We start from the raw sequence: 19,931 nt of genomic DNA, 5'->3' as shown, positions 1-19,931 counted from the left end.
AGCTAGCCCCATCCTCAAACTGCTAGTTTTGGAGAATGAAGAAACGGTAGATACTGACTTACCATTCATTCACCTAAAACAAAAATGCAGAAGAGCAGCATCCTCACTATAGAACATGCACTCAATAGTACATGAAGGAAAATATGTAATATTAATCAATCATATATGGCTGTTGGGCACAGTTTTCCTGGTTCACCACACATGAAGGGCTAAGAGCTGGTACACTTCTGATGCATGCAGCCTTGAGTCACCATGAGGAAATTGTGTGAGAATACAAGAACCACCAGAATACATGATTTCAACTGAAAGTGCTGTTCACTGATGATGATGTGGCAACAACAATTGAACTAGCAATCCAACTATAAACATTTTAAGTTTCTCCACTTAAAAACAGGCAAAAACTGCAGAGCCAACAGGTCTGTCTATATATATATGTACCAGTTGCTATATGAAACCTATGTATGTATATTTTACCTATCATGCCTATTCCATAAATCTATCTTTTCTGTCAGTGTTAGGCTGGTTGTGTGGATCCAGGAAGTGGTTCATGCTGGATATGACCATCAGTGTCAAGACTGTGCAGGAAGTCAGTCGCACACACAGGCAGGCTCTAGAGGTGCTGTGCATCCTCTTTGTTCTGGCAGGCACCACATATGGGAAGCAATGCATAAAAGTCTACTACAAGTGTTCTAACCATCCAAACCTGTAAAAGAACAAATATATTACTATGGAGACTTACTTATAAAGAGATACTAGCAGAAGCAGTTGGTGCATGCAAAACTGAATAATCTGGCAGCCAACTAAAGTAATAATTTAAGGGGTTAGGAACGTGTTCATCAAAAAGTGATCTTTGTGTATGAAGTTCCAGAATGAGTTCATCAAAAGTGATCTTTGTATATCAAGTTCCAGCTTTTCTTTTGGAAATTAGCTGATTTTGCTTCAGCTAAACATGCAGCAACACACTTGATTCTAGTGATTTCTTCATAATTTTGTTTGACTAAACCATTGTCATTTAGTTACTGAATGAACAATATTTCTTCTACAGAGAAACTCACTTAAATTCAATGTACTACATAACTACTAGAGAAACTCACTTAAATTCAATGTACTAATGTAATGTCTTTAGTCAGCCTTTGAAAAAGTTTGCACACTCCAGTTGTCTCATTTTAATCTGATAATCAACAAATCAATCAATTTGAAAAGCACAATAATTACTTGTATTTTTCCTTACATCTGGAGAGAGTAACCATACATGTATGTATGTATCACCAATACTAATCAGTACACTGTACATGTGATGTGGCTTCTCCAGGAGTGTTATCTGCAGCACGAGGTTGACAGGAGCCATGGCGCACAACTCTTGCAGCTAACACACACCGGGCCAAAGCACCATAGGCCTCAGGTTAGTTTAAAACATCTGATTAGATGGCCATTTTTTTTTGCACTTGCATTGAAAGCAGGGGATATGTTATGTGTGACGTGAGCGATGCCCAGGGCAGCAACTACCATAAGACCAGCATAGAGAATGCATTAAAACCGTTTACACAGTGTTACCCCCACCACTCTGCTGGATTACTGTACCATTACAATGTATCACACAGTGCTTGCTTGATTGTCTTGATGTGTGGGTGGATGCTCAGGCTGAGGTTTGCCTATGGCACCCACACAAGCCAGCTCCACCACTGATTGCAAGAAACTGATGCATAGCAGCTTAAACAACTTCTCTTACATTAAATTTTCAAAAGCCCTTCATGTGGCTAAGGCATGTATAGCAGTTAGCATAACCCATGCATGATAGGGAAGCTCTAAGTAGTGTTTGGTGGCATGCATTTGCTTCTGCCACCTCAAAATCTCACATTCCCACCAGGGCCCCAGATTAGCTGTGCAGATAGAGAGATATAAAAATGATGGTACAAAATGGAAGGAACTGCAGATTTGTCAAATTATTTCCACCTTGCCCATCCCACCTTTGCAAGATAAAAACAGGCATTAAAAGACACAGATACCAGCACAACAAAAACCTGTGGCCAGAATGAGTATACTTACCTAATTAGGCAATGAAAGAACAGCTGGGGTTGGAGAAGCAGGGTGACACATGGAGGACCAAGGTGCTACAGTTTGAGACGAGGCACAGTAATGGGTGAGTGTTACTCATTTCTGCTTGACACCTACAGGTGTTTCACTCTCTACTGCAGAGAAGGGTATGGGGGTATGACCTTACAACAGAGTGGTCTGGAATGCATGAAAGCTATATTAATGCACTGATTTGTATAGTTTACAACTAGTTTGAAGAACACAAATATATATAAGTAAACATCACAGCAGCACAAAGCAGCTCATTCCTCATTTCTCCAATGTTGCACACCAGTATAACATGTCAAGTATATTTACCTATGTGGTCTGGGATGTCTGCTATAGTCCAGCAAGTCCTGGCAGTGCTAAAATGTACAGAAGGGAGCATCAACACAAACACTGGCAGCTTCCTTACCCAATACTTGCTCCTCATGGGGTCCATGGGGCCACCCAGGTAGATTAGTTTAGTGTCCTTAATGGAGTCCAGGGGAGGATGAAGATCTTAAGGGTTAAGTAAAGATAGTTTAGACTAGAAATGTCCCCAGTTTTCAAAACATGGCGTTTCATCCTTAGACTTTTTCCATTAATGTCCAAACTTGGCAGAATTTGCCTTCCTCCACCCTAAAATCCCGCTTTCCTACCAGAGATCCCCAAGCTTGTTGAGGAGAGAGGAAGATAAAAGATGCATTGTATTAAACTACAAATTCATCTATTAGGATAGCGTGGCGGGGGGAGTGGGGAGGGGGCGGAGCACCCTAACTAACAAGGTTAGTGACGTAGTATTGAGTATGGGAGATGAATATTCCGTTTTAACTATTTTCGTTTTTTTTTTTCCCCAAAAAAGCGCTGCTTTCTCCTTGGATTTTTTGGTTTCCTAACTTTGGCATATTTTGGCCTCCCCCCACCCTGAAATTCCACTTTCCCATCAGGTCCCCAAGCTTGCATGTCATGGAATGAGGGGATGTCGTATGAAAATCCTTATGCTGCGAAAATACTGGCGAGTCGGCCTTCTTCGCTCAAGCATCTTGTATCCCGTGGTAAGTGCTAATATATCCCGTGTCTTCTGTAGGTCTATATAGGTGTTAATATAATCTTTTTAGGCTGCAAAATTATTCAGTAACTACTTAAAAGCACCTTCTGTTGATATGAAGACCGACCCTCCAGTATTTTTCGCAGCTCTAGGATTTCCCACGACAGCGGCAATATAATACACAAGGAGCCGCTATTGGTAAGATATACTCATTACACACCAAAACACAGCATCTATAACACTTGCTGTACTGCCTAGCTTCCTGATATAGTCTGGGATGTCTGTCATCGTTCAGCGAGGCGTGACAGTGCTGGTAGTGTGCAGAAGGCGAGTTGATGCTCAATCACTGGCATCCAATCCCTCACCTGTCGCCACACATTGACATTACACATCATTACACAATGTTCGAACAAGTCTCCTGTAGTGATGCGGTCTGGGATGTCTGCCATACCCCAGCGAGCTGTGACAGTGGTGGTGGTGTACAAAAGGTTCTCTTTAAGCATGAGTCCTCAGCCGCCGCTCACCTGCTGGCACCCGCTGGCTAATGTTTAGGTTACTTTGAGGCATAAACAGTTTATTTAATCAAACCCAGTGAATTTTGATTTAAAAGACGATAATGCAATTGCTTGATATGCTTGTATACTAATATATTCTGCTTCACTGGTTAGATCTGCATGTATCCGTCGAGAAGTGGAATTAACAGAGTCACCCAATGAAAATCACATTCTCTCTCTCTCTCTCTCTCTCTCTCTCTCTCTCTCTCTCTCTCTCTCTCTCTCTCTCTCTCAACCACGCACATGCAGACACACATTATTCCCAAGACGGTGCCAGACAGAATGCGTGGAGTACAGCCCAAATCCTTTCGCCGCTCAACGCAAAGCTCATCAGCTCTTTCCCCGCCACCCTCATCCCCTCTTGACCTGCTGGACTCTTGCCCTGCTGCTGCTGCTGCTGCCGCCGCTACCACTAGCTCCCAGCACCCTCGCCCCTCTCCGCCGCTGGTCCTTCAGTGCTCACAGATACGATCAAATATATTTTTATTCCTTCTACTCTCTCTCTCTCTCTCTCTCTCTCTCTCTCTCTCTCTCTCTCTCTCTCTCTCTCTCTCTCTCTCTAGCACAGTATGTCATCTTTTCATGACCAAAACGTAACCCTTTTAATTAACTATCTGAAACAGTGAGAGACTTCTATATTTCTATAGAGCATTTAATTATGATATCAAACTCGACGGGACAGACGGGTACATCATGAGTTCTTGCCAAATGACCCATAACACTCCCCTCAATCTCCGTGACGTTTGACTGACCTTTATTTGTCTGCTCACTGCACAAACACATACACGTCCACCCACTCGCGCCCCACATTCCCTCTCAACGCCCACATACCCAAGCAGGAAAAAAAGTTGTCAAAACTTTCACCAAATCAAGCGTGGAAACAGAGAATTGTACAAAGGCTGTGAGCAAACAATGCCTGCCTGGAAATGGACTGCCTGGGAAACGAGATTTTAGTTTCCAGAATCACTATAGGGAGTTGTGATACATAATGGAAATATAAAGGTTGTGATATATGTGTTATATACTGCAGAGTGGCAAGACGTAAAACAAGAACACAGAAGGGCGAGCTAGAATTGAGGCAAAAAGAACAGGAGAAATATTAGAGAACACAAGTAGTACACGGATATGTCATACAAAAAGAAAGGTGATGTTCCTTTTAAAATGGCAATGAATATGGAGATGAAAGAACACAGGAAAAGGCGAAGGTCAAAGGAGAGGTGGATCGAGAGCAGAAATCAAAATAGGAGGAAGGGTTTGGGAGATGAAGTTTTCACCGGAGATGAGCAGAGGCTGCAAATCCACTTGAGCGACCACACATGAAAGTGGGAACCAAAGACAAAGGGGAAAAGAACCAATGGTCTTTACTCTCGTAGGTTATGCACGCGGCGGCGGAGAGATTTCCACAAATCAAGTGAAAAATAAAGATGACACGGCGAAAAATAAAATGTCTTGCGAGGAAGCAGGAAAATGCAATGTTTGAAGAACAGTAAAACATTCTTCTTTCTTTTCCGCCTCGACACCCGGCAGGCGACACCTCCGCTTCCCAAAAGTGGCCAGGGGAACTTTTTTCTCCCAGCACAGCTGAGGAAAGACGACGGGCGGTGCACCAGAGCGTGATGGAGGCGGCGGGGTGTGTTTGTGTAAGAGATAGGCCCTGGTGTGTGTGTGTGTGTGTGTGTGTGTGCGCGCTGGAGGGACCGGACTGTGTGTGTGCCAGTGAGGGAAGACCCGAAGTGTTTGAGGGTGTCGGTGCGTGAAGGAAGCAGCGGTCAAGCGATCATGACCCTGTTGACTCTGGCGTGTCCGTCCACCAGTGCCGCTGTCTGCTGAAGACCACATGCAAGGGAGGAACAGAGGGCAGGCAGCTTTAACCGACCTTGCAATGCCACGGGGACAGCCAAGAGAGGAATGCTACGCTGTGGTACGTGCGAACACTTGCTAACACTAATCCTGTAAAGCCTACTGCTTGTGACTTACTGCGCTTAAATATTCTTAAAGCACTCTGAGTGTTACTGCCAGATTTCGTAAAGACTTGAGTGCGAGTTAATTTAAATGGAATAACATGGTTGAGGCAGTAGAGTAGGATTTATATCGAACGCGTTCACTGTCAGCAACTTATAGAAGATAAGAAGAAGAAAAAAAAAATATGAAAGTACTCTGAGATACTTTTTCAAACGGAAAGTTTAAGAGTACCAACCTTATCATGGTCATCGTAACGTACTCGTACTCTTGTTAAAACAACGTGCTCACAAAATTTCTCCCGTTTTTCCTCCGGTGTATATCCCAAGGAGAAAGTTTTGAAGGAGTAATATTATGAAGTTTTAATGGGATCCTAAAGCTATTACTGGCAGTGATGGAGGAGCCGCCGCCGCGTTATCGGCTGCTTATCAGGGTCCGGAGAGTGTTCTGCGGGCAGGGGAGAGAGAGAGAGAGAGAGAGAGAGAGAGAGAGAGAGAGAGAGAGAGAGAGAGAGAGAGACTCATGCAATCACAATAATATTTCGTGCGACTATGAAATGAGTCTCTCTCTCTCTCTCTCTCTCTCTCTCTCTCTCTCTCTCTCTCTCTCTCTCTCTCTCTCTGTCTCTCTGTCTCTCTCTCTCTCTGGTGTGTGTGTGTGTGTGTGTGTGTGTGTGTGTGTGTGTGTGTGAGCTTCGGACATCAGAACTTGCTCACTGTAATTTTCTTTTCTTCCAACCCTTGCTCCTCCACCTCCACCTCCTCTTCCTCTTCCTCTTCCTCCTCCTTATCATCCTCACGAAGACTTCTGGAAATCACATCCACTCAACGTCTATTTGTCCCCCAGTCATTCCATTTTGTCCTGACCAGTAATCTATCTAGTTTCGTCTCCCTTTACTTCTCTTTCCACTCTTTCCACAAGATTTGAAGAAGTGTGCAACTTTAGGCCTTCATCTTCCACCTTTCGGATTCCACTGAGGGCTGCTGTCGCCATGGAGTGGAAGACGTAATGAGAAAATATCATTACTCTTCTTACTGCACAGCTGGTGAATGCACGACGAATCTTTTACTCCAAGACTCAAGGGGCAACATTCCCAAAGGGTTCCGCGTCTTGTCTCAACTACGAACAGGCTGCGATGGAAATGATTCAGGTTTTTCAATGGTGTTTCCATGATTCTAATGATAATCTAACAAGAATTCTGCAATATTATTAGTAAGCAGGAATTTAGTAAAAATCTCTACATATTAGTGTTATTGAGCATCCTGGTCTCAGCTACTAACAACCTGAGATAAAAAATATTGTAGTTTTCAAGAGTATTACCATAAGTCTAGTGATAGTTGAACAAGGATTCTGTACCTTCAGTGGGGAAAATCACAGTGAAAGACCATACTGGTCCGGTCTGTGGTTCTCTGAAAATAGACGTTGTAAAAAGAATAGAAGCCAAGCCGTGAGATGTTCCTGCCATTTTTTTTTTATTGTTATTGAAATACATTTTTTTCTTACTTGTCATCACGTTGTCTCATATTTGGTCTTTAATTGTTTTTTTTTTTTTTTTTTTGTGTGTGCGTGTGTGGGTGTGTGTGTGTGTGTGTGTGCATCCATTTATCTTTGTTATTTGTTTTTGTTATTGTATTGTGCTTCTCTTCGCGCTGCCTGTCTGCTTATTTATCATATGTCTGATTCTAAATCTGTTTTTTTTTATGTAATAAGTCTGTCTGTTTGTCTGTCTGTCTGTGTGGTTGGCTGTCGGTATTGTCTGTGGCCGTTCCTCTGTGTCTGCCTGTCTTTCAGACTCTCTCCTTTACGCCAAAGCAAATTTTTTCCTCCTTCTCCCCCTTCCATAATACAAATAAAATGTCCTCTTTGAGACAAAGGGGGAAGACTCATATCTGTCGGTCTGTCTCCTCTCCACACTGTACCAAGTTTCCTTCTCCTCCTCTCCTCCTCCTTAACACAAAGAACAGGTTCCCTAAAAAAATGAAGGGAGAAAAACACCCTCTTCCAGGGCATAATGGGCAAAAAGCAGGACGGGTTCAAAGCGGGACTTTTGTAGCAGCGATGTCTTTTACTAATTAACTTGTACGAGCAAAAGCCTTCCATAAACACCCGTATTATCCTAAACGGGCATAATTTTCTTTCCTCTCCCTTCCATTTTTCTTCGTACCTGTCTCCCTTTTTCTGGGAAAGGGAAGCGAGGGAGGGAGGGAAGGAGAGAGGGAGGGAGGGAGGGAGTAGGAGGAGGAGGAGGAGGAGGAGGAGGAGGAGGAGGAGGGCTGGTAGGGTATGTCGAGAAGGTAAGGAAAGACAAGGAAAAGAGACAAAGGAGATGGAAGAGAAAGCAGATTGGGATTAGGGAACGAAGTGGAGGAAGAGGAAGAGCAATGACAACAGTGCACGAAAGGATGAATAAGGAAAAATAACAAAAAGAAAGGAATTCAAACAAGGGATTAAGGAAAGAAGTGCCAGAAAATACTGAAGAATGGCCTCGGGACGCTGCCGCCATCTGCTATTGGCTAACAAAAGGGCTGGTAATTTTGCAGATGGAAGGTCAAAGAGGAGGAGGAGGAGGAGGAGGAGGAGTAGGAAGAGAAAAAATGTAGTAGTAGTAGTAGTAGTAGTAGTAGTAGTAACTGGATGAAGCGACACAAATAAATAATATGCTAATTTAGAAGACAAAATAAAAAAAAACAAATCGATATGAAAATACAAGAAGATACAGAAAAAAAAAAAAACGCAGAAACTAGCTAAGTCAAGAACTACAAACACATCTTTATGAAACAGCAGCGGCGATGGTGATGGTAGTGGTAGCTGTGGTAATAGTGGCAGCAGTGGTGGCAGTCATATGTAGTTGTAGTGGTTGTGGCGGCGGTAGTGGCGGCAGTAATTGCATGAGTAGTTGTGGTGACGGTGGATACGGAAATGGTGGTGGTGGTGGTGGTGGTGTAGCGGGCGATGAGAGAAGGTAGGCAGTGGGAGTAATAAGCCTATCATTGGAGGGTCAGCCTCCTTTATCAGCGAGAGGAGGGAAGGGCACCAAAGTTTTAACAGCACACTCGTTCAGCCCAGTTTGGGGCGATAGATCGACTTCTCATCACAGGATTAGGGCCCACTGATGAGAGAGAGAGAGAGAGAGAAAGAGAGAGAGAGAGAGAATTCCCCATTCTTGTTCCCGCACCCTTCACTCCCAGCCCATCCTCGCGTCATCCTCTCAGTACCTCCTCTCGTCTGCTCTCCCCGTCTCTCCCTCGTCTTGGCCACAGATTATGATTAAAGGTTTTGCCGCCTAATTTCCCCGAAGGCTCCTGCTCGCCTCCGCATATGATCGAGGGAAGATGGCCCAATTTTCCTTCCTTTCTCGTCTAGAATCTTGCCTGTCCCCCTCGAAGCGTCCTCCTCCTCCTCTTCCTCTTTTCTCTTCTTCCTCCTCCCTCTCCACGCTCACATTCCTTATAAGGCGTTACGGTACATTCAGATCTTCAGTTCTTCAGCCCAGTGTGCTTTGAAGGAAATGAAATGGTCTGTTTCTGTAAAGTGGAGGATTCTGACTGTCTTGCAAAATATAATTGTTTTAGTGAAATTATTTGAATGTTGCTGATATTACTCTAACATTATGGTTTTAGATTTTTCTTAGTGGGATCTTGTATTTTCTTCCTTTAATTTAAATGAATTTATTCTTGCTTTCTGATTTATTTATTTTCTTTTTCAATTATTTTATTTATTCATTATTTTTTTTGGATGGAAATATCAGTGGTTAGTCACGGTATAAGACGCGAGGTGACGGGAAGCGACTGTCTCTGAGTTGATGGATGGTAACCAAGGCTCGCATTCTGAAACGCTTTGTTTTCTCATCAGGATTTTTTTTTTTTCATAAGCCACAGAGATCATTAATCCGGTTCTCATGGGCATTTTTCCCACAGATGATGCACGATCCTTGTTAAACTACCACTAGAAACGTGAAAATACCCTTGAAAACCATAACAATTTTCACCACATAAAGCGCATATAACAACAAGTCGAAACAGAACGTTTGAGCACTAACCAGGTTTTATTTAACGTTGCATGCATAGTACTGTAATAATCTAGTAGCTGAAAGAACGGAAATTCAAGATGATAGGTTAGAAGTAGGAAGAAAACACAAACTTAGGCTGTTTAGGCAGTCTCTCTCTCTCTCTCTCTCTCTCTCTCTCTCTCTCTCTCTCTCTCTCTCTCTCTCTCTCTCTCTCTCTCTCTCTCTCTCTCTGACCACAGCTGACGACACATCATTGCTTTTCCGTGACAATTTATATTCAAGGCTGGTCTCTTGGTGCATGGCTCTGTTGACACAAAATCTTTGCTGAGGAGAGGATGGATGCTCGTGGCTGCCAAAGGTGGAAGGGCGAGGCTTGAAGGAGTGAAAGATGAAATACTGTGTGTGTAGGGAGAATAGGGAGGGAGGGAACGAAGGAAAGAAGGAAGGGAAGGGGGATAAATTATAAATTGAAGAGCAGTAAGGAAAGAGTGGCAGTCAGAGAGAGAGAGAGAGAGAGAGAGAGAGAGAGAGAGAGAGAGAGAGAGAGAGAGAGAGAGAGAATTTTATTTTACGATTCGTTTGCTTCATCATATCTATTTTTCATAACTTTTTTGTTTTATTTTGTTCATTTTTGTTCTTCTATTAAATGTCACTGGACACTTAAATAATGTTATTTGATATCCGTTTAAATAATTTATTTTCATACGATTCACTTCAATTCTTTATAAGAGTTCCTAGATTAAATGTTACCCAGTGTTTTGCCTTTTTTTTTTTAGTTTTCATTTTGCTTTCATCTTTTTTTCACACACTCCTGACAAACTACTGTTGTTCAGATTTTTTATTTTTTTTTCAGGTTTCCAACAAATATGAATTCATTTTTTTTTCTGTAAGTTTGCCGTTCACTACTTTTTTTTTTTTTTTAATAAACGAAGCTTTTTACTGGGGAGAGGCACCAATGCATTTTGTTTTTGCGTGACGCGCGCCAAAAACCCCATGTTTTGTTTTTTCGTATATTTTCCTTTATTATTCACTGGGCCGTCTGTGTTCCCTCCGCTACGTAAACACTAGGAATTTTTGTTTTTTGCCGCCAGTGTTAGTCTTCATGTTTCGTCTGTTTTTGTGTACATGCTCCAGTCACAGATGCCGCCTGTTTCTCTCTCTCTCTCTCTCTCTCTCTGTGTGTGTGTGTGTGTGTGTGTGTGTGTGTGTGTGTGTGTGTGTGTGTGTGTGTGTGTGTGTGTGTGTGTGTGTGTGTGTGTGTGTGTGTGTGTGTGTGTGTGTGTGTGTGTGTGTCTTGGAAATTAATGTAACGCTTGTCTGAAATTATGATATAGACCTTGACCGTTCCGCAGAGAGAGAGAGAGAGAGAGAGAGAGAGAGAGAGAGAGAGAGAGAGAGAGAGAGAGAGAGAGAGAGAGAGAGAGAGAGAGAGCTCATATTTGTTTCAACATTTATACCCAATAGTCACTTTTCTTTAAGCCCTTGATACAGACACGAGTCACTGGAGTGGCAGCAAAAGTCACTCAGTTGGAAATCAAAACAGTACAATAAAAGGTCTTTTGATCCTCAGCAGAGACAAAGGGACGCACTTTTACTGTTTCGGAGCTCTATTTCGATTGCTGTAACAAGTTCTAGTGGTACATAATGGAGTTTTTCGAGGGTGCTTTCATGATTCCGTTGATATAATCTAACACAAATCTATGTACAATCAATTATTTTTTTTTAGTCAGTGGGTCATTTTTTTAACTTTGTTGCCCTAACCCAGAACACTTAGATAAAAAAAAAGATAATAATAGGGGAAACACTCATTAGAAGCTGACTGATAATCTGTGGCCCTTGAAAATTAACCTTAACGCGTGAAAAATAAAAATAAAAAAAATAAAAATAAAAATACAGATCACAGTGGCATAGAGCTGCTTCTGACTGAGTGGCTCCAAGGACTGTAGTGGCGACAGGACGGAACAGCAGAACGTAACTCTGACGGGAACATCCAAACAAGAGGATAGAAAGTATAAGCCGAGGGGTTTGATGTTAGCGAGTTCAGTAACCTCACATGTGGGTGCCCATCAACCCTATGTACGAATGGGACGCTGTATATAAACAAAAACTGTAGGGTAGTTCACTGTATAAACTGATCAACGAAGGAGGATGACACTCAAAGCTGGAAACATTTGTGAAAAAAATTTGAGTCTCGTGCATGCGTGTGTGTGTTCGTGTTTGCGCGTGTGTGGTTTGGACAGTTGAATATTTCTAGCTTTCCTCTGCGTGCCCACCCTACTGTAAATATGTCGAATACGTAGCTCAGAGTAACGAACGCAATCCTACAAAATGTTTCGTCTCAATACAGTGAAAGAGAAGAGGGCGGGAGTACGAGCAAAACGAATGTGGAATGTAAAGAAAACACAAATTTAAGGTCAGAGCAGCAGAAGGTCCTGTAAGCTTCAGCTCTTTCGCATAGATCGAGGTTCCTGTGATCTCTCTCTCTCTCTCTCTCTCTCTCTCTCTCTCTCTCTCTCTCTCTCTCTCTCTCTCTCTCTCTTGCTAAACTAACTTATTTCATAATTTATTTAGCTATTAATTTATCTATTTACGTTGCTTTTGTAATTTATTATTTGTATTTTATTTCATTTTCTTATTCATTTACGTATTTTTTTGCGCGCTAATAACTAAATAATCATCCACATCTTCTTATTTCATTTTACTCACTTCTGTAAATTACGTCACCATCACACCGTAAGCAGAGCCACAAGAAACATCCCGAGGCCACGAGTGCAGCGGCAGGATCCTCACAAGTTTGTGTCTCCTCTCGACAACTTTCAACAGCCTCTACTAGAACTTATTGGGGGTTTTTAAGGATGTTTTCGTGATTTTGTTGAAGTACTCCGCATCACCAGTGGGAAAGAAACACGTGAGAACTCAATTTACAATTTCTGTGACCGTGGGAAATTGTTCTTATGAGAGCCTGAAAGGTTTTAAATTACGGGCTCAGGATTCGAATGTGTAAAGCGAGCACCGTACTCTTAAAACTCAGGATAGATGCAGCAGTTTTAATGATGACGCTGCACCAGGAATAGGAAAGAGATCCATGAGAACTAGACTTGCAATGTTGTGATCTTTGAAAATTATTCCTATGAGAACATGAAGTGTTTCTATATACGGATCGAGGATATGAGTGTGAAGTGAGCACGGTACTCTGAAAAGTCAGGATATATGTAGCAGTCACCTCTAAGCTCCCGGCGCCCACTTGCCCGTCATAACTTGGACACACACACACACACACACACACACACACACACACCGCAGAAATCTATACCGTCCATCGTCACTGAATGGGCGTCCGATCACCAGCGGCTCTACATTCGGACACACGCATTGTTAGTTATGCAAACCGTGTCACCACACCAGCCACAAACTGCGGCGTACCCTGCACACACACACACACAAATACACACACACACACACACACACACACACACACACACACACACACACACACACACACACCAGCGGACCCAACCTAACTGTCCAGAGTGAAATGTCCCCCGCAGAGTAAACGAGAAAAGCTGAAACTTTGGAGAAATTGAAGTTTGTTACGTATTTGGGATTGGCGCGCGGACTGGCGGAACCCTGAATACATGAATCCATAAAGCACGCGAGAGTCTGCAGCTGAAGTGAATTGGCCAGAAGCATAAAGAGTGAGAATTCATCACGGCGTCAGCCAAGAAGAACGAGAGACGAATAGACGCAAACAAGAGGAGGAGGAGGAGGAGGAGGAGAAGGAGGAAGAGGAGGAAAAGGAGGAGAAAGAAGAGGAGGAATCAGGGATGTATGAATGTAACCTGAGAGTGCAAAGAGACCATGAGTCAGCAGGATAGAAGAGCGAAAGAGTTGTAAAAGAAAATAAAAGTGTGCGGAGTTTTGAAATGAATAAAGTTGATCTGACAAACTTAGTCAACCAGAGAGAGAGAGAGAGAGAGAGAGAGAGAGAGAGAGAGAAATACCGACAAGATTAATCATAAAGTACTTCTAATGACAAGTGCCACCACCACCATCAAAAAGTCTTTTCTCCTTCTCACCGACCATAAATCAACGCAGGACACAAAGGAAACGAAGTCGGGATACAAGTGGGATTCCTAATTTCTCCAGCGAGGGGACACGAATAGCTGACGAAGGTGACAACAACGACGGCAACGGAGCCTAAACCGACGCATTCCCCTGACTACTACATAAAAAAAAAAGAAAAAAAACATTAGAAAACATAAAAAAATAATAAGTAGGTATATAAATAAATACAAGCAAGGGAAAAGCTTAATTAAGGTGAAAGTTACTTAAGTTAAATGACAACATCCACAACACTCGCGAAAAAATAAATTAATTAAACGTTTTAGTGTTGAATGCCATGTGTGTGTGTGTGTGTGTGTGTGTGTGTGTGTTTAAATAGCAGTAGTTGCAATAGTAGCAGAAGCAGCAGTAGTCGATGTTGCAGCAATCTAGCGAAAATGTTAGAATAAGCATGGAAGAGAGAAGAAAGGGCAGAGGTACTCGTAATAATGATGAAGGAAGGAGAGAAGAAAGGAAGGGAAGTACCACCTGTCTGTCACATGAATGAACTGAGGACAATTTGTGGATGACGGAACTCTGGTGAGTGATGACAACGTTGTCCGCCGCCCACACCTCACCGCCCGTCGCCCACTCCCTCCATCCACACCCACCTACTCTTTCTATCCACTTCTTACTGCCCCAAGTGTCCTGAGTTCACCCGCTGCCAGTGACACTAAAGACACTCCAGAGTTGGGCCTTACTGGTAAATTCGAAAAAAGAGAGAGAGAGAGAGAGAGAGAGAGAGAGAGAGAGAGAGAGAGAGAGAGAGAGAGAGAGAGAGAGAGAGAGAGAGAGAGAGAGAGAGAGAGAGAGCAGAATAAAAACAGCCACGCATAAAGACTAAAAGAAACATGCGAAAAAAAGGCGAAATGATCAAACACGATGCCAAGAAGAGAAAAGAAAATACATCAACAAGCAAGAAAACTGACGACAAAGGGTGGAGAGAGAAAGAGGCAGAGGTGAAGTGGCAGTCAAAAAAGCACTAAGAGGCAGCGTGCGGATCCTGATGAGTGGAAGGAAGGAGGAAGGGAAGGCAAGGAACAAGACGAGGAGGCGAACACGATGAACAGGAAGCTACGCAGGTGGAAGAGAGGCAGGCAGGACAGCCATATTTCTGGCATTTGGTGTGTGAGGTTGGACTTTCTGATCGAGAGAGAGAGAGAGAGAGAGAGAGAGAGAGAGAGAGAGAGAGAGAGAGAGAGAGAGAGATGAGGAAAAAAAAATAGGGGATGGGAAAGGAGAGATGGAGGGAAAAGGTGAGTGACAAGGGGAGAGGAAGGAGAGATGGGAGAGGGGGAAGGAGAGATTAAAGAAAGGGAAGGAGAGTTAAGGATGAAGGAGAGGGGAAGGACGGAAAGGAATGAGAGAGAGAGAGAGAGAGAGAGAGAGAGAGAGAGAGAGAGAGAGAGAGAGAGAGAGAGAGAGAGAGAGAGAGAGAGAGAGAGAGAGAGAGAGAGAGAGAGAGAGAGAGAGCAAACGGGACGACCTGAAGGACCCCAAGTGGCGGTTCAGGACGAGTTGCGAGGTCCCTTGAGACGAGAAGGAGGCGATGAGGAGAGGCGGGGGACGGCAAGTGTTATGGCGCGGCAAGGAGGGTCCAGGAGACGGAGAAGAGGAGATAGAAAGTTAAAAGGTGCGTCCATGAAACTTTAGAATGTTACTGCCCTAGGTTACTTAATGCTACGTACTTCGTATATATTTATCTTTGGGAGAGTGAAGAAATGCTGCGTGTGTTAGAAGGGAGGGCGGGAATTTTGAAGTTGGTAAGGTAACCTGTGAAAGTTTTGCGACCTGAGCTATTACAACCTTCGAGGGTTAAGCAGATGCTCAGTACGTAATGAAGAGCGTGTGCTTAAGAAATGGTTAGGACGTGTCAGATGATGTACGAACAGTGTGGGATGAACATCTATCTTGAAGGACAATAAGAGGGAAGAGTGTTTGTTTAAGATGCAGTTAGGGAAAGTTAAATGTTATACAGTATAGAATGAAAATATATTTTAAAGGGCAACGAGAAAGAACAGAGTCTAAGAAGGGCATTAAGAAAGGTTACGACATGCATCCTTGTTTCTTCTGATAATGCTGTCAAGGATTGCAAAAAATCATACGGATTATCATGCAGGGCAAAGAGAGATGAGATGTGAAGGTGAGGTATAGATTTTCAAGATGTGTATGTCTGGGTACGCAATGCTTTATAAATATCTTGTACGTAGGTCTTGTAAATTTTACGACACGTGTGAAGCTTTGGAAACAGTGAGATATGTAAGAGAATGAACATCACTATCATCATCATCACCATTTTAGTCATCAGTACTCCATGCTTCCATCCTTCTAGCTTACAATCCTTTCAGTGTTTACATTTATCCTCACAAAATACCGTATCAAGAGCATCCATCCCCTGTATTTAATGAACTATATATTTCAGATTTGAACACCCGCCCGCCAACGCACACGGACGGACAGATTGAGGGAGGAAGGCGGGGAGCTAACTGATCGCGGAGCCGACAGATAGATGGCAGCACTTATGACCGAGGCTTCAGGAAACGAATTAGAGTTTTAGTGCGTCGTTTTGGTGGCGCCTGGGGATGAGGGACGAGCGGCGGCGGGCCCAGGTGTGTGCAGCGGCCCAGATAAGGAAACGTAATTATGACTGAGGAGGTCATTATTGATGCAATTTAGCGCGTATACCAAAAGTGCAGCAAATCGAAGAAGTTAATATATCAAGATTGTATTGTGAGAGTGAGGTGATTTCAAGGCTCCGTGTGTCATCTTATTGCGGATTTATCTCCTATTGAATGAAATAAAATATCTGGCGATTCTTGAGGATGTAAGAGAAAATTGAGTCTTAGAATGTATTGATAAGGGAAGAATATAAATTTTTCCTATATTTGCGGCTTAAAGCGCCGGTAAGCAAGTCTTCTTTAAGTCTTCAGGGACTAAGACTCTGCCGATTCTGTTTGTGGAAACTTGTTGGTTGATTATCAGCTTTTACTGTGTAGCCTTCGTGAAGCCATACATCATTTGTTGTTACGGGATGTAGATTATAGATTCTTTGGGAGAGCTTGAAGAAGAAAAAGGCCTTGATTCTAAGTGGAATTCTTCGAAAGAGCAGGAGGGCAATAGTCTTGATTCTAGATGGGATCCAATGATAAAGTTTTTGGAAAAATGGCTTTGATTCTTTGAGAGAACTAGAGGGGGAAAGACATTGATTCTAGATGAAATTCTTATAAGGAACTTGAAGAAAAAAAAAGGCTTGGCCTTGATTTTTAGGGATGTTTTTAGGAGAAAATTGGATCAGAAAATATTGTTAAGGAGAATTACTCAATGATTTCAAACGTTTGTACATATTATATCACTTTAAAGAAAATGTAGTTTATTGTTGCATTAGATATATCTTAAGACTCTCCGAGAGTGCTGAAAAAAAAAAAGGAAAATTACTGTTTGCGTGGCAATGATCCAAACAGTTCCCGGACAATAACTGAACAGCGACGCGGCAAAATGTGAGAGAATACCGCTCAGCAAACACCGAGCTCGCCACTAAACACAATCCAATAAGTAGACTCTGGACAATAATCGCGCGTGCTTTCTCCTCGTTGACTCTAATTAAACGACCATCAGCAGTCTCATAACAGTTGTTTTTCCCCAGCCGCTAACCAGCCGAACGACGCTACACGACACTGCGAATATTGCAAGGCGTAGCTTATGATTGTGATCCATAAACCTTGATAGGGCATTACGTGAAGGCGGCGACTGGCTAAGGAAGTATATAGCGGCACCATACCTCAGGAAAAGGTGAGAGCGTTAGCAGTCACGGGTGAGAGACGCCAGAGCAGGTGCTGGAGGTGGAAAGGTAAGTTGTTGAGTAGACGGGTAGAGAACAGCAGCGAGCGAGAAGGTAACAAATACTTTAGAGACAGGCAGAAGTGACGGCAGGTTAGAGACAGCAAAGAGCAACGAATACGGAGGAGACAGGTAGAAGTGACGACGGCAGTTATAAGACAAGGAGCGACAAATAAAACAAATACAGAAGTGGAGGTGACAGGAACTATCAAACAGCAAGTGGAGACATTGAAGATAAATACGGACGACAGGTGGAGGTGACAGCAGGTAGAAGACAGCAAACGGCGACGGATGAGGCAACGATTAAGCAAGAGACAGGTAGAAGTGACGCAAATAAAAGGCAGCAAGGACCAATGGATCAGACGGGTAGAGGTGACGGAAGGCAGAAGACCGCAACAACGACTGATAAGAAAAATACAGACAAGACAGGATGATATCAGGTAAAAGCAACAAACAGCGACAGATAAGGCAACAAGTAAGCAAGAGACAGGTACGACTGACGGAAGGTAGAAGACAGCAAAGCAAGCGGCGATGAATAATACATCAAATACGGAAGGGACAGGGAGAGACGGCAGGTAGAAGGCAGCGACAGGCAAGACAAATTCGGAAGCGACAGGTGGATTTCCAAGGCAGGAGACGCGCGAGGGCTACATGTCAGCCACAGATAATTCCTCCTCTGAACACTGGAGGGAGGTTCCTCGTTAGCGGCACTGCTCCGAGTCGCGGCTCAGGACCGTTTGACGAGGCGCTGGGTGAAGACAGTCCCCGTACAGCCTCGTTACGGCAATACTAAGACTTCGCTGCGGGATTGCCCTCAGTGCACGCACACAATGTCACTAACGAACAATTACATAATAAGTGAAGAAAGGAAGAAATTCTGCACGTTTTCGTTACGACATAAGACAAAGACAGACGAAGAAGCAATCCAACGACCAATAATATATAAAAATGAATAAAAGGAAAAAATTAACAGTTTTTGTTATAACCTATAAAAAAGACTAAGAAACAACTTAATGGTCATTCATAGTTATAATAAGTATCAACATCGAGATAAGATAAGGATTGCCTTCAGGAAACACGAATTTCAAAGAACAATATAATATTAAAACATGCAGTATTTCTGAAAAGGAATTATGCTTTAGATTAAGTAAATCATCACGTCTCTTTGCAAACCTACGATAATTATTAGGTTCAATAAAACACAATTTCTTGAAAGGGAAATTCATAAAAGTTGAACATGCTTTCAGCGAACACAAAACCATAAATCCAAAAATATTACTAGAGTTTTGCTAGCGTTGAAACCGCGTACATAAATTTTATAATGAGTTTGAAACATCCTATGAAGGTTTCAAAAAATTGTCAAGCAAAACACAAACACTGCAAATCTTCTAAAAAAGTACAGAAATGAAAGATTTTTTGCTAAAACGGGAAACGGGAAATAAAAATCGTCAAAATAAACAAACATTTTCCGACCTGAGAGAGAGAGAGAGAGAGAGAGAGAGAGAGAGAGAGAGAGAGAGAGAGAGAGAGAGAGAGAGTCGGGATTTGGGAAGGGAAATAAAGGCACACCACACCAATCGTTCGTGGGAAAACATTAACAAGCCTCGAGGGAAGGAGAAACACAAGCTTTTAAAGGGCTGGCTTGTAGTACATCTCGGAGATAGGCGCCGCGGGACCAAGAGGCTACGAGGCGCTACACTTGACCGCTCGGCTAAAGGTGACAATGGGTAGAGAGCGGCTGGACACAGGAGCTTGAAAAGTCTCAGCAACGAAGAGAGGGAAGCATTGAGATATGGAGACGGAGGCGAAGGGATGCAGTTATACGCATAGATAAGACAGGACAGACAAAAGGACGAGGATAATCAGTGGCAGGAACAGCGACATTGAACTATAGGGAGCAGCTGGCCAGAGGAGCTTGAAAGTCTCAACACCGAAGAGGGAGAGAGAGGGGTATTGAGACCAGTAGACGAAATGATACAGATACAGAGCCACTCACGTGTTAAGACAGACAGACAGACGAGGAGCAAGCAAACTATAGGGAGCGGCTGGCCAATGTGTGTAAGTATTTATCTCCGCAACGAAGAGGCATTGAGACGAGGTAGCGAAGAGATGTATATACAAAATCACTCACGTACAGGAAAGACAGGAAGACGAGGAGGAGAATCATTGGCAGGAACAACGAGAAAACAAAGTTAAGCTGAGCCATATTTACAGAAAATAATACTTAAATGCGCAACTCCTCCCACACACACACACACACACACACACACACACACACACACACACATACAAATGAGAAATTAATGAGTTAGACATGTTAACACACTTTCTATCCTTTTATTTATTTATTTACTTATTAATTTACCTA

General features: G+C 42.9%; 1 long non-coding RNA gene across 3 annotated transcripts in view; it reads right to left on the bottom strand.

The window, feature by feature from the left end:
- Positions 1–49: 49 nt before the first annotated feature.
- The window catches only part of LOC135098511 (uncharacterized), a 50,249-nt gene continuing 30,367 nt past the window's right edge, over positions 50–19,931 (bottom strand). The window contains exons 2-5 of one of the 3 annotated variants that reach the window (XR_010267095.1): positions 2,392–2,438; positions 2,047–2,189; positions 475–703; positions 50–383 (exon numbers count right to left, since the gene is read on the bottom strand). This is a non-coding gene — a long non-coding RNA (uncharacterized LOC135098511). Of the gene's footprint in view, positions 704–2,046; positions 2,233–2,391; positions 2,439–19,931 lie in introns of all 3 variants that reach the window. The other 2 variants (XR_010267096.1, XR_010267094.1) reach the window with 2 other exon arrangements.

Source organism: Scylla paramamosain, chromosome 4 (genome assembly GCF_035594125.1).
Source record: "Scylla paramamosain isolate STU-SP2022 chromosome 4, ASM3559412v1, whole genome shotgun sequence".
NCBI classification, from domain to species: Eukaryota; Metazoa; Arthropoda; class Malacostraca; order Decapoda; family Portunidae; genus Scylla; species Scylla paramamosain.
Note: the sequence above shows the minus strand (reverse complement) of the source record. Positions and strands in the feature narration are given on the sequence as shown.